The sequence below is a fragment of the Molossus molossus genome, unplaced genomic scaffold (genome assembly GCF_014108415.1).
Source record: "Molossus molossus isolate mMolMol1 unplaced genomic scaffold, mMolMol1.p scaffold_m16_p_4, whole genome shotgun sequence".
Classification (NCBI taxonomy): domain Eukaryota; kingdom Metazoa; phylum Chordata; class Mammalia; order Chiroptera; family Molossidae; genus Molossus; species Molossus molossus.
The window spans coordinates 72,203,616-72,218,308 of NW_023425377.1; positions in this window are offsets into that span (position 1 = coordinate 72,203,616).

The following is a 14,693-nucleotide window of genomic DNA, read 5'->3' on the forward strand; positions in this document are numbered from 1 at the left end:
ATGGTTGCTAGAAGGGAGTGGGTGAGGGTATGGGTGAAAAAGGGAAAGGGAATATAGTCCGTAATATTGTGACGTTTACATGGTAACATATGATTACTAGAATTAGTAGGGTGATCACATTGTAAAATATAAAAATATTGAATCACTATATTGTACATTATGTTGATTATTATGTTAATATAACCAATAATGATTATATACCAACTATACTTAAATTTAGAAAATATCATTTAAAACACAATATTTTAAAATTTTAATTGCTTTCACATTTATTTTTTTATCCGCCCACTCTTTCTGTCTCAGCTCAAGCCCTTTTCACCAACAGCAGCATTGATTACTCTACACTGGCAGCAGACTGACCACACGAAGGTGAGACCTCCTCTTTGTCTTGGCTTCAGAGGTGTAGTAAGGTGTGGGCTGGTGAGGCTGGCCAGGGCCTGGACTAGGGTGAGGGAAGTGACATGCCTAGGGCACAAAATATTAGGAGGTGCTCACCCTGAGGTGGTAACACTATGCTTATGCAACCCTGAGAATGAGCATGCCCCTTAATGATCTATCTGGGCACCTTCCTTACCTTATCATGTTCCCAGGCCTAGTGCTAGTGCTGTATCCTGCCCACTACAGATGATACAGATGATACCAAATCCAGTCAGCCAGCCCTGAAGCTCTGAGTTGGCCATACACAACTTTGCTTTCACTCAGAAGGATGTGGACAGAAAACAGCATACCAGCAGGGCAGCACTGGGCATTAATATTTTGCAAGCACCCTCTTGTCAGCCCAATGGCTATCTTTTGGCATCCCAGGTGACTGTCCATGTGCAAAGAAAGGAAACCATGATGAACAGATTCTAGATCCACCCTGGTTTAGATGTCCCATGTCCCAAAGGGGAACTAATCTCTTATAACAGTACTGCTTAGTTAACAGGGTCACCACATAACTAAGGAATCCCAAAGAAGATTCTAGCTTCCTTCTGGATATCAATGTCCATTGATTACTTCGTGCCATTCCCTTCTGGCCTGTAGTTTTTCTGTTGAGAAGTCAGCTGAGAGCCTTATGGGGGTCCATTTGTAGGTAACCTGTTGCTTATCTCTTGCTGCCTATAGTATTCTCTCTTTATCTTTAATCTTTGGCATTTTACTTACTATATGTCTTGGTGTGGGCTTGTTTGGGTTCTTAATTGGGGCTCTCTGTGCTTCTTGAACTTGAATGCCTTCTTCCTTCACTAAATTAGGAAAATTTTCTGTCACTATTTCTTCAACATATAAAGACCATATATGACAAATCTAAAAGACTTAAATGTAAGTCATGAAACCATAAAAATCCTAGAAGAAAATGTAGGCAGCAAAATCTCAGACATCACATGTAGCAGAATTTTCACCGATACATCACCTAAGGCAAGAGAAACAAAAAAGGTTAATAAATGAGACTACATCAAACTAAAAAGCATCTGCACAGCAAAAGAAACTATCATCAAAATTAAAAGGGAACCCACTGTAGGGGAGAACATATTTGCCGATGATACATCAAATAAGGGGTTAATTTCCAAAATATATAAAGTACTCATACAACTTAACAAAAGGAAGACAAACAATCCAATTTAAAAATTGGGCAGAGACTTCCGGTCAAGATGGCGGCGTAGGTAAACGCCGTATCGCGTCCTCCCACAACCACATCAAAGTTACAACTAAACTACAGAACAACCATCCTTCAAAACCACCTGAAATCAAGCTGAATGGAAGTCCTACAACTACGGAATTAAAGCAGCAGCCACATCCAGACTGGTAGGAGGGACGGAGGCGCAAGGGGCAGCGGAGGCTGAGGCTTGACGGGCTGGTCCCACACCCACGTGTGGCAGATAAAAATCAGGAGGATACCTCGGCTAGGAAGGTCCTTCCTGAGGACTGAGGGGTCCCCATCCCACACCAGGTGCCCCGCTCAGGGTTCCAGTGCCAGGAAGAGAATCCTCATAACTTCTGGCTGGAAAAACCAGCGGGAACTGAGGCTCAGGGAAGCTGACCTGGCTGGAGCCCCACACAGCTCCCTAAAGGGCCCGCGCACGGACTTATCGGACTCTCTCCCTCTAAGCTTGGAGGGGAGGCAGCTAGAGGGGCACCAGAGTCATAAAGGGAAGAACTGAGCTGTTTGGCGCTGGAGAGGGGGTTTTCTCCGGGACAATCGTTCTGTAAGAGGCCTTTGTTCCTTTGGTGAGTCCTTCCCTGGGGCGGCAGACAGAAGCCATATCTGGGACTCCAGCAACCTGGCTCACACTGGTAGCCCCGCCCTGCTGACTCCCTGACGCCCCGCCCCACCCAACTTTCAAGCCCACCGAAGCTGTTGCCACTTGCTTGACCATAGGATTGGCCTGTCTTGGATCCTGCTTCAGGTTTTTCCTAAATTCTTTCAAACGAGCAGCATCGGGTCTCAGCAAGCTCCATACCTCTCATTAAGTAATATACTGAAACAAACACAGGGAGGCAGCCAAAATGAGGAGACAAAGAAACAGGTCCCAAATGAAAGAACAGAACAAAACCCCAAGAAAAGAACTAAGCGAAATGGAGATAAGCAACCTAACAGATACTGAGTTGAAAATACTGCTTATAAGGATGCTCAATGAACTTAGTGAGAACCTCAGTGAACTTAGGGAGGGCCTCAAGAGCATAAAAAAGGACCAGTCAGAAATCATGGATACACAGTTAGAATTGAAGGAGGCATTAACTGAAATAAAGAATAATTTAGACAGCTTCAATAATAGAGTACGTAAATCCAAGGAGCAAACCATCGATTTGGAATATAAGGAAGCAAAAAATCCCCTATCAGAACAGCAAAAAGAAAAAAGAATTAAAAAAAAAATGAGAATAGTGTAAGGAGCCTCTGGGACAACTTCAAGCGTGCCAACATTCGCATCTTGGGGGTGCCGGAAGGAGAAGAGAGAGAACAAGAAATCGAAAACCTGTTTGAAACAATAATGGCAGAAAACTTTCTTAACTTGGTGAAGGAAACAGACATACAAGTCCAGGAAGCACAGAGAGTCCCAAACAAGATGAACCCCAAGAGGCCCTCACCAAGACACATCAGCAACAAAATGCAAAAGGTTCAAGACAAAGAGAGAATCTTAAAAGCAGCAAGAGAAAGGCAGCTAGTTACCTACAAGGGAGTTCCCATTAGGCTGTCAACTGATTTCTCAAAAGAAACTTTGCAGGCCAGAAGGGAGTGGCAAGAAATACTCAGTGATGAACAGCAAGAACCTACAACCAAAATACTCTATCCTGCAAAGGTGTCATTTAGAATCGATGGCCATATAAAAACTTTCCCAGACAAGAAAAAGTTAAAGGAGTTCATCACCACCAAACTGTTATTATATGAAATGATGAAGGGTCCTTTTGAAGAAAAAGATAAAATACATGAACAAACAAAATGGCAATGAATACATATCTATCAACAATGGAATCTACAAACAAAATGAACAGGTAGAACAGAAACATTCTCATAGATACAGAGAACATTTTGTTGGTTGCCAGATGGGAGGGGGTTGGGAGAATGGGTGAAAAAGGTGAAGGGATTAAGAAGTACAAATTCATTGCTAGACTGACAAACCTCAAAGGGAAAGGGGTTGGGGGGTGGGATGAAATAAACCAAAGAACTTACATGCATAACCAATGGACACAGACAACAGTGTGGGAAAAGGTGGGGGGGTGGTGGGAGTGGGGAGGAGAGGGTCAATGGGGGAAAAATGTGGAACATCTGTAATACATTTTACATCCAATAAAGATTTAAAAAAAAAAAATTGGGCAGAGAACCTGAATAGACACTTCTCCAAAGTGCACATACAAATGGCCAAGAGGCATGAAAAAAATGCTCATCGTCACTAATCATCAGTGATGCAAATTTAAATGACTATGAGGTATCACTTTACACCTGCCAGAATGCCTGCCATCAACAAATCATCAAACAGCAATTACTGGTGAGGATATGGAGAAAAGGGGACTCTAGTACACTGCTGGTGGGAATGCAGACGGGTGCAGCCACTATGGAAAACAATATGGTGTTTCCTCAAAAAATTACAAACAAAAACAAAGCAGCAAATGGGCTTTCTTTCCTCTGGAATTTTTCTAAATCCTTGACTACAGCTCAGGCTACACACAGATTGAGGTGTCTGAGGGGAAAAGATAATCATTGGTCATAACTGTCCTCTGTATTGGCAGCTTCAAAAGGATGTATATACTTCTTATCTCATAAGAGAAAAGTTTGAACTGTAGTAGAAGGTCATTACTATGTCTCCTGCCCTAAGTCCCACTGTGTTGATATTGCCGAGACATCTAATTATGAGATAATTTGGTTATCTTTCCTCTTTTAAAATGTTTACCAAATATTACAAAGGTATCTGATCGCTTTTCTTTTGTAAATCAATAACATCTCCTGAGTTTTTTCTTCCTTTCATTTAACCACTTCATCCAAAATATTTTCAATACAGATTTCTACATGATAATGTTTCTAAGGACTTGTATGCCTGAGAATTTTTTTTCAATCCTCACCTGAGGATATTTTTCTATTGATGTTTAGAGAGAGTGGAAGGGAGGGAGGGAGAAAAAGGGTGATCAGAGAGAGAGAGAGAAACATCGATGTGACAGAGACACATTGATTCATTGCCTCCTGCACAACCCTGACCAGGGCTGGGGATCGAACCTGCAATCCAGCTATGTGCCCTTGACTAGAATCAAACTTGCCACCCTCAGTTCATAGGTCGGCACTCTAACCAGCAAGCCAAACCAGCCAGGGCTTGAAAATATTTTTACCATGTCTTCATACTTGGTTGGGTAGAAGATTTTGGGTTCTAGATGAAAAAATTTAATAACATAATAATTAGGCACACTGTGGAAAGCACCTACTTAAATAAATGAATAGAGGCCAACAGAGAAACAAGGGGAGTGGGAAATAAACCATGGATTGTGGTTAATCTAGTTCTGGGCTACAGATCTGGGACTGTTTTTCAAAAAACTAATAGTACATTAGAGGCATGAAGCATTATTGCTACATAAATCACCTGCATATTGCATGGGACTGTACATCTGTGAAAGATGAAATGAAATCATGGTCAAAGCTTTGAAATGCTAAGTAGAACAAAGGTTGATGGCTGAATGTTAGGCAAATGACAAAGGAAAATGTACATAGTATCTCTACAAAGTGGTAGTTGAAATCTATAATCTACTTGTGTTTACAGTGCATCTAAACATGAGGATTCTGATCATATATGGCTAAGGCTTTCAGAATATATGAAACTATATACATGTGTGTGTGTGTACATATACATACACATGCATATACAGATTTCCATTAAGTCATTCATTTTATTCTTTGTCTAATATATAAATAGATACATCCAAATTTAAAACAGTGGCTCATTCAAACCTCTAATTTTTTTTTTTATCCTCACCCGAGGACATTCTTTTCCATTTTTTTGTTCAGATAGAGTGGGAGGGAGAGAGAGAGAGAAACATCGACGTGAAAGGGACACATCGAGTGGCTGCCACCCGCATGACCCATCCAGGACCGGGGACAAACTGCAACTGAGATAACGTGCCCTTAGTGGGAACCGAACCCCGGTCTCCCTGGACCGCAGGCCGACACTCTAACCGCTGAGCCAAAACAGCCAGGGCCAAACCTCTAATTTTTATAGACACTAGCTAGAATATGTGTAAGTTAGATTACACAGTACAAAGACAATACATTGCATTTCAAATGTGATGCCACTGAGTGAAAGTTGTGCACACTTAATTTTATACCCAGACTCTATTCAGATACCTCTATAATGTCTATCTCCAATGTTGAAATTACTCCATACCTCTTTGAATCCAACCCACCATTCTATCATCTCTTCATTGGTGACAAAGCCTTGATCATGTGGACTATTAGAGATAAATTCTCTTTCTTGAACCAACAGCCTAATACTGGCAGGAAATTTTACAGTATTCTGGATATCATACCATGCATATGGGGTTTTTTTGCATCTAAAGATATGTGATCTCCATTGCTGTTTGCAAATTGAATTTTCCTCAGAAATGGGTGAAGCTAGAAGACAGGCAGAGTTAGGAAGTGGGGAGTACATTCAAGTCAGAAATGGAAGGCCCAGGCCTACTAAGCAATTCCTTCCCACTTCCCTCCCCTCAGGCTTTTCTTTTGATGGACTCAGCTCTGTTGGTGTATTCATTATCTCATGGGCTCAATGAGACAAACTCTTCTGTTCCTCATGAGGACAATGAATGATTTTATTAAAAATAAATAATTTAATTGTTTAAGCAACTTCTGTTGGAGTCAGCAGTTACTTGGAAAAACATTCTAATTAATCCACAATCACATGATTGAAGTCATTAGGCAGATTCACCTACTTTTCTAAGATTCAACTCTAAATCAGCTCCAAGTTACATATTAAATATTATTATCATTAACAAAAATAGAAACTAGATGGAAAATTAAACTTTTTGACATTAATTTTTACACATGAATATTTGTCTTTGTTAAAAATGTACTATGTATTAAATGTATTTGATTTGATGAATTTGTCCTTCTCCCACATAAGGACAGGCGTTCATAAATATATTCTATACATGGATTATAGATTCAGAATAGCCATTGGTTAAAATTCAGACAAATCCACTTATAACCTGAGGCAGATATCCTGAGTTTATATGCAATATCATCAGTGGCCTCAGATTTAAAAATGAGACCATAGTTCCGCTTCTATGATTGCTGCAGGATTTTAAAGAATAGTTATGTCTAAACACAATTTCCCAGTTATCTAGTATATCATAGAATTCATTTTTGTGTACACTAAAACAGTTCATGGAGAACTTGGCCACAGCATATATAGCCATATAGATAAAATAGATTTAAAGTTTTATCTGATATACTTTCTAATTAATTTGAAAGTAAAGCTTTGATTGCATAATTCTCCAAATAGCTATAACAATTACAGATACCCACATAACCAAATTTCATAAAACCCTCTTTATTTTGCCTGATGCTGCTAACCTTGAGAAAAGGTCATGATATTGTAGCTCAAAAAAATACTTCCGGATGCCATAAAGTGGTCAATGCATGGACTGATTCTAGAAGACTTTTACCTGCCAGGGAGGAAGCACAGGTTTGTCTGCATGCCCTGGAGATACTATTTTTGTTTTCACCCAAAGTGTTTCATGGAGGGCTTGGGCCACTGCATACACAGCATTATGCCAATATTTCCTGGTATAAACTCTACGGAAGAATTTGGTGGGCAGTCTTCAATTTTTCCACATAGGGACTCAGCAAGGGAGCAATGAAACATTTCAAGCCAGAATTTACTGAAGTAAAAGTCTTCTGGACACTTGGATGGGTTAAATTGCTTTGAGAACGTGGTTAAAGCCAGGGATTTCTCTCTTCTGATGTGAAAATATGAGGCTTCCGGGAAAAGCGTGTAGCCTGTTGTCCATCTCATATGTACCAATATCACACTTTGCTGCCATGATCTACACCTTTCCTGAGGTTAAAATAGCATTTTCCTGCCATGTCTACAGTCATAAAGCCTATATCACCATATATTATATACACATTTGCCAATAAAAATTTGATTCATGAGAGTAACATCACTTGCTCCATACATTCTCTTAGAAGTAGGGAGTTTTTCTATAAAGGATGCATAGATATCACACACATGCTTCACATAAGAGGACTCCCAGTAAACTTTCCACATACAACCGTCAAACTCAGATTCTTTCCAGAGGACTCAATCTGGGACTCTCCTCTGCTTTCAGATCCCAGACAAACTCTTCCTCTTTCATATCATCACTTAAAAAGAATGCCACTCGCCCTGGCCAGTTTGGCTCAGCGGTTAGAGCATTGGCCTGCGGTCCAGAGAGACCCGGGTTCAGTTCCCGCTAAGGGCATGTACCTCGGTTGCGGTTTGTCCCCGGCCCTGGTTGGGTCATACGGGTGGCAACCACTCAATGTGTCCCTTTCACGTCGATGTTCCTCTCTCTCCCTCCCACTCTATCTGAACAAAAAACAAACTAACAAACAAAATGCCACTCAGGTCCAGCCAAAAGGCTACAATAACCAGATTCAGGGCAGGGATCTGTCCTCATGGGCCATCTGATAGAGTGATGGGAACTGGTCTGAACTGGTCTTTGTTATTCAAGATGGGATAGAAAGAACCATATGTGACCTGAACGAGAAAAAAAATTGTATGGTTTTGTTTCGTGTGACATGGGGTGGTCATCTCCTTTGGGAGTGGTGTGTGAGAGAACTCTATACCCAAGAGGGAAAATAACCAGAATATAGGGTGACTAGAAGGAGGACTGTAGACCCTCGGAGCTGGCAGAGCCTGGGCCAGCCCCGCAGCGCCACCAAACGGGCGAAGCGCGTCATGACAGCAGGGGTCGGTCACTCAACCAGAGGTTGAGAGGGAAGAGACCCACATCATAAAGGTCTTTCCAGGCTGCAAGGCACACCGGGGCCTCCTCTCATTACATTTTTAAATTTTATTTTTTTCAAAATGAAAATGTATTTGCGGACTGAACACAAAAAAAGAGGGCTGTAGAGAATATCCAGTTCTCTCATTGTGGGCACACAACATGCTAGCTTTTAGTAAGGGACATGAGACTACTTCTAACCTATGGTTTACTCTAAGACCAAGGCAAGAAATACAATATATAAGGACCCACGTGCTCTTCATCTCCTGTAATGGGAACTGAGGAAGGTATGAACTTCAGATGATACATCAACAAGACAGGGGTTTTGTTATCAGCCTTACCTCTTGTGATTTGTGGAGCAGAATGTCTCCTCCAATTGCTACTAATGTCAAATGAAAACACTAGGTAGAAAAATATTTACTATATTAGTGTATTGACACATCGGTCTTACCTTATTTCCACTGTATCACCTATGCTGTCTTGAAGAATACAATCACCTACTCTGATTTTCTAAAACATCCTTCTTTCAGAAGAGAATTTTCCTAAGCTAACATCTTGTTTGGCAGTAATGTCTCCGGAGTGCTGCACGTCTCAGATTTGGTCACCTGGAAGGAATCTGAGTTTGACAGTTGTAAGTTCACCGGAAGTACTCTCATGTGATTCGTGTGTGTGATGTGGGTAAGGCAGGAGCAGGCAGAAGGAGAGGATAAATTAAGATACAGCTGTAATTGAATCTCAGACAATCTTTAGGGATCTTTGGAACTTGGATGCTCCTTCAATGTTGTCCCAAATTGAGACCAGATGTCCAGGCTTTTTTATCCTTATATCTGCCAGTCATCAGCCTCTAAATGCCTCTTGAAATGGGGCAGTTCCCTGGGCTGTGGATGCTTTGTGTGAGGCACACAGCTGTGAGTCTCAGCAGTCAAGATTCCCATCAGCTGGGGAATGGAAACAATGGCCCTAGATGTGAATCTGGGTGGAGGCTCACAGCGTCCACTGTACTGCTCCTTCCCATTCTTCCTCTTCCTTGTCACAGTAACAATCACTAAACTCGAGGACTGTGGGGGGACGTGTTTTAAATTCTCAAGAGATATATACACCCAGTTTCTACATTTCCCTTTGAACAGATGAGAACATGACATCGGTAGCACTCAAACATATCTCTTCAGTAGGTGTGTGTGTGGGGGGGGGGGGGGGGCTGGGTGAAAAAGATTAAAGAAATTATGGAAAAAAGAAAACCTCATAGACAACAGTATGGTGATTACCAGAAGGAAATGGAGGTGGGGGGGTGGAAGGAGAAGGTAAAGGGGGTATAAATGGTGATGGAAGAAAACTTGACTTGGGGTGGTGAATACACAATATAATATACAGATGATGTATTATAGAACTGTACACTTAACACTTATATAATTTTATTAACTAATAAATTCAATTTATAAAAAGGAAGAAGAAAACAATGGGAAAAAAAACACCCATATCTCTTCAGAATTCACGACCAACTCACCTACCTGTGGGCTTTTGTAGAACTTCAGAATTGTTCCAACCTCAGCTGAAAAACGGACATGATTCCTGCAATGATGACTACAGCTTCTTTTGTCTCTGACAGTTGTAGTTAGAGTCTTATTACCCCCTTAGAGACCAAATAAGACACTCTTCAAGGTCCTTTGGCAACTTGGAAAGGCTTTATAGAGATCAAAACCCAAGAACAGGTTGGGGAGCAGATGGGAGTCCTTGTTGATCTCCTCAGTGGCAAAGAGAAAGGTCTGTTCATACTGGTAGTTCTTCCAAATCTACCCAAACAGAAGCAATAGCATTAGAATTGTCAAGTCAAATAATTCAGGGGCAACTCTAATGCCAAGCTAGGGGAAAATAAAGGTTTTAGATTGTGCTTTCCATTCAAAGATTCTCTTGCCCTGGAATATGTATCTGGTGTGAATCATGTCCCCAGGGTTCTAGAGCACCCTGACATTGCTCTTTGATTATAATGAAGCAACCTGTGTCCAAATCACTGATACAGGTTTGTAGGTGTTGTGAGTGGGGTGAGGTGGTACTTAGCTGGATAATATAGCTGTCAACTGGACAGATTTGTTTTTTAAGTTCTGATGGACAAATGGGAGGCACATCAATCTGTGGAACAGACAGGAAGATGATCTGTAAGGACCTGCTAAAGAGTGCACACACTGAGCTCCATAAACCTTTAGTGATAGGTTTGTGTGTGTCCCAAAATGGGATTGAAAACTAGAGCCGGAAGCCAAGATGGAAGCACTTCTTGTCTTCCCCATGCTCCAGAGGAGTGTAAATAGTGCCCACTTAACAGTTCTTCAATTATCTGGGAGAATTATCCTCAGGAATCACATTTTATTCAAGAATTTCTATTATGTTCTACCCCAATAGGTCAAGTTTTATAAAAGCAATTTTGTTATATTCTTTAAAAATAAACATTTCATTCAGTTGTTTAGGTTTTTATCAGTCAGTTCATTTTATTTTTATCTTTATTGTTGAAAGCATTACAGATGCCACCCCCTTTTTTCCTCCAATGGCCCCTCCTCCCCACTCCCACACCATTTCAGATTTTTTAAAATACACCTCAAGTTTAATATTCTTTGCAGTTAATTCTGTCATTTTTAATCCTTCATTTAAGCACTACTTTTTTTATCTTGATTAGATTATCTAAAATGTGAATTCTTAGATTTTAAGAATAGCTCTCATTTTTATTTTTCTTAAAGAATTAATATTTTCTTAATTAATTTCTTTATTATCCTTTCCTTGGAATTATTTTGGTATAAATCTAACTTTTAAATTTTCAACCTAAATTTCAACATTTAAAAATTTATTTTTATTACTTCATGATTTACATGAAAATAACTTTTTTTTTTTTTTATCCTCACCCGAGGACACTTTTTCATTCTTTGTTCAGATAGAGCAGGAGGGAGAGAGAGAGAGAGAAACATCGATGTGAAAGGGACACATCGAGTGGCTGCCACCCGCACGACCAACCAGGGCCGGGGACAAACTGCAACCGAGGTAAATGCCCTTAGCAGGAACCGAACCCGGGTCTCTCCGGACCGCAGGCCAACGCTCTAACCGCTGAGCCAAACCGGCCAGGGCGAAAATAACTTTTTATTCAATCAGAACTTTTGTTGCTTTCTAATGGTTCTTATATTTCAATGTTTTGATTTTCTATGTAATGTTCAATTTTGTTGTGTTAACTCTTTTAATATTTAAGATATTTTAAAACAGTTCCCACACAATGGTGTTTTATTTTATTTATTTATTTAATCCCAAGGATATTTTTCCATTGATTTTTTAGATAGAGTAGGAAGAAGTGAAGGAGAGAGAGAGACATCAGTGTGAGAGAGACACATCAATTGGTTGCAACCAAGGTACATGCCTTAACCAGGGAATTGAACCTATAAATTTTGGTCTGTGGGCTGATGTTCTAACCACTCAGCAAACCCAGCCAGAGCAGTAGTGTTTTATTTTTAATTAAAATTTACTTTTCCATTGTGCTCAAATAATTGTCTGTATTACTTCTACTATGGAAATTTTTGTTTTTCTTCTGTTGATTTATAAAATAGTTAAAATGTATTACTTTTCAATAAACACTTAAAGAAAAGATGTTTACAGTTTATATAAAGTACTAATTTAATATATGCCAAAGAGGTCCACTATAATAATTATGTTAATGAGAGCTTTCCAGTGTCCAGTTTTATTTAGTTGAACTGTCATAAGCTGGGCCATATACTTTAACTACTTAGGCATGATGTAATGTTTCTCAGTATCTTGAGTAATATTTTTGCTTTCAAGTCTATTTTGATGGACATGTGTATTACCTCTCCAGTTATCTTGTGGGTGCTATTCACACATGTATCTTTCCCATACTTTTGTTATAGGTACCCGAAACACCAGAAAATATGTTACTGGACAGCCTCCTGAGTAGGAGGGAAAGGGCTGTCCCCTCCTTGGCTCTTGTCAGTCTCGTAGGAAAGATTTCAAATGAGTGACTCTGGACAGCAGTGTTACAGCAAAGCGAATTTATTAAGGAAGCAAAGCAAGCAAAGTTAATAAAGAAGCAAGGTAAGCAAATCTATCATAATACATCTGGCATAAAGCACAGATGGGGACTCAGCTAATCTCAGTGCCCAGTCCACCTGGTGCAAGTTTAGCATTTTATACTTTCTGTCTGTAGGTTTCAAGATTCCTCTGCCAGACATCTTGGTGCAGACTAGCTCTCAAGGTTCCCCCTTTTACTTTGTTATGGCTGCCCCAGAATTTATGAGAAACATCTGGTGATTTTATCTTGACAAGCTCTGAGACTGCTGGCTTCTCTGTTTGGTGAGTGAGATAAAACACCCCTTCTCTCCCCCTTCCCTGCTCCTGCTTTAGCTTAAATCACCCTAGAACTGCTATGTATTCTCTGGTTAGAAAAGAGAAGTATTAACCATTTGCTCTCAAGTGTCCTTGGTTGGGGAAGACAAGGTCTTGCTGCGAACTGGCTGTAAGCTTCCCAAACTTTTCGGCCTCCCCCCTCCCGCCTCAGTTTCCCTATTCCACTTGCCCTGGAATTTTCATAGCTTCTTGCTATCATGTTATACCTTTTACTTCTAATCTATTTTTATTTGGGGATCTACAGTGTGTTCTACATAGCTTATATTTTGATCATGGTTTGTTTTTTAAATCTTAGGTGGCAATTCTCTCCTCCTGTTTGGATTATGTAGTCCATTGACATTTATATTATTGACATAGCTGCAATCACACCTGCCACTGCAGTTTTTTGTTTTCACTAATTCTCATGTTCTTTGAGATTCTCTACTTCTCCTTTATCACTTTCTTTTGCAATAAGTGAATATTTTCTAATGTAGCATTTTAACTTTTTACTACTTTCTTGAAGTTATTTTTAAGGATTCCTCTCCTTAAATTTTTAAGACTCGGCTTTAGATTTATACTAGCTTAATTCCAGTGATACATGGGAGAGTTACTCATATATAGTTCAATTCCCTATGTTATCTATTAATAATATAACCTAATAATATGTTGGCTTGGCCAGTGTGGAGTGTGGCTCAGTTGGTTGAGCATTGTCCCATGCACTGAGAAGTTACCTGTTCAATTCCTGGTCAAAGCACATGCTCGTGTTGTTTCTCTCTCTCTCTTTCCCTTCCCCTCTCTCTCTCTCTAAATTCAATAAAAATATATTTTTTAAAAGTTGGCTCATTTTTTTCTTTTTTTTATTTAATTAATTTATTTTTGTTACACATGTTGCTCCTTTTCCCCCCACTGATACCCCCCTCTCCCTCTCTCCCCGCCTTGTCCCCAGCTTTGCTGTCCATGTCCATTGTTCATGCAAATATGCATATAAATTCTGTGGTTTATTTCTTCCCCCCTCCCCCACTGTAGTTTTCCCAATCTATGGTTCCTACTTTCCTGTATCATTGTCTCATAATTTTGTTGCAACTGAATATTTTAGGTAATATCTTGCCACAACTCTGGGTATGGGGCTCCTTCCTTCTGGAGATTTTTATTATTTGCTTGTTTGTTTAGTGATAAACTAGATTATTTTAGTTAATCTACGTCCTTCATACATAGTAAAATCACCAATATAGCTCCTAGGATCAGGCAGCTTTGGATATTCCTATTATCATAGGACTGTGGTATAGGTAGGGCTATAGTCTTCTTTGTGAAACACACCCAGTGGCTAAACTCAATTGCTCTCTGATTATTTTATTGTTGTCAGAAACATCCTAGGGGACATAACTGTCTCTTCCAATTAATCCAATAAAATTCTAGCTCCTTTGGAGAAATCTTTCTGGTCAGTGTTTCATAATTGTTCTGAGTCATAAATTCCTCTTCCCAGAAGTCTAATTCCCTGATTCTCTCCAGAGAAATAGTCCACAGTCTGACCTGTATCCACATTAAATACACAAATCTCCTGACTGCTTTTCACCTCTTCTCCAATTTAAAAGTATCATTTGACTTGAACTTTTCATGATGTTGTGCCAACCAAGTTAATTATTTGGAAAATGATTAAGAGCTTTGTGTTTTGTGGCTTGCTTTGCCCCAAGTACAGGCAAAATATCTTTGCCAAAACCCTGAATCTGTTTTGAAAATAATGGGACGCCTCTGAGTGACAACCTGGTTTTAAAACCTCAGTGCTGACTTCTGGTCAAGATGGCGGCGTAGGTAAATGTGTTATCGCGTCCTCCCACAACCACATTAAAGTTACAACTAAAGTACAGAACAACGATCATTCAAAA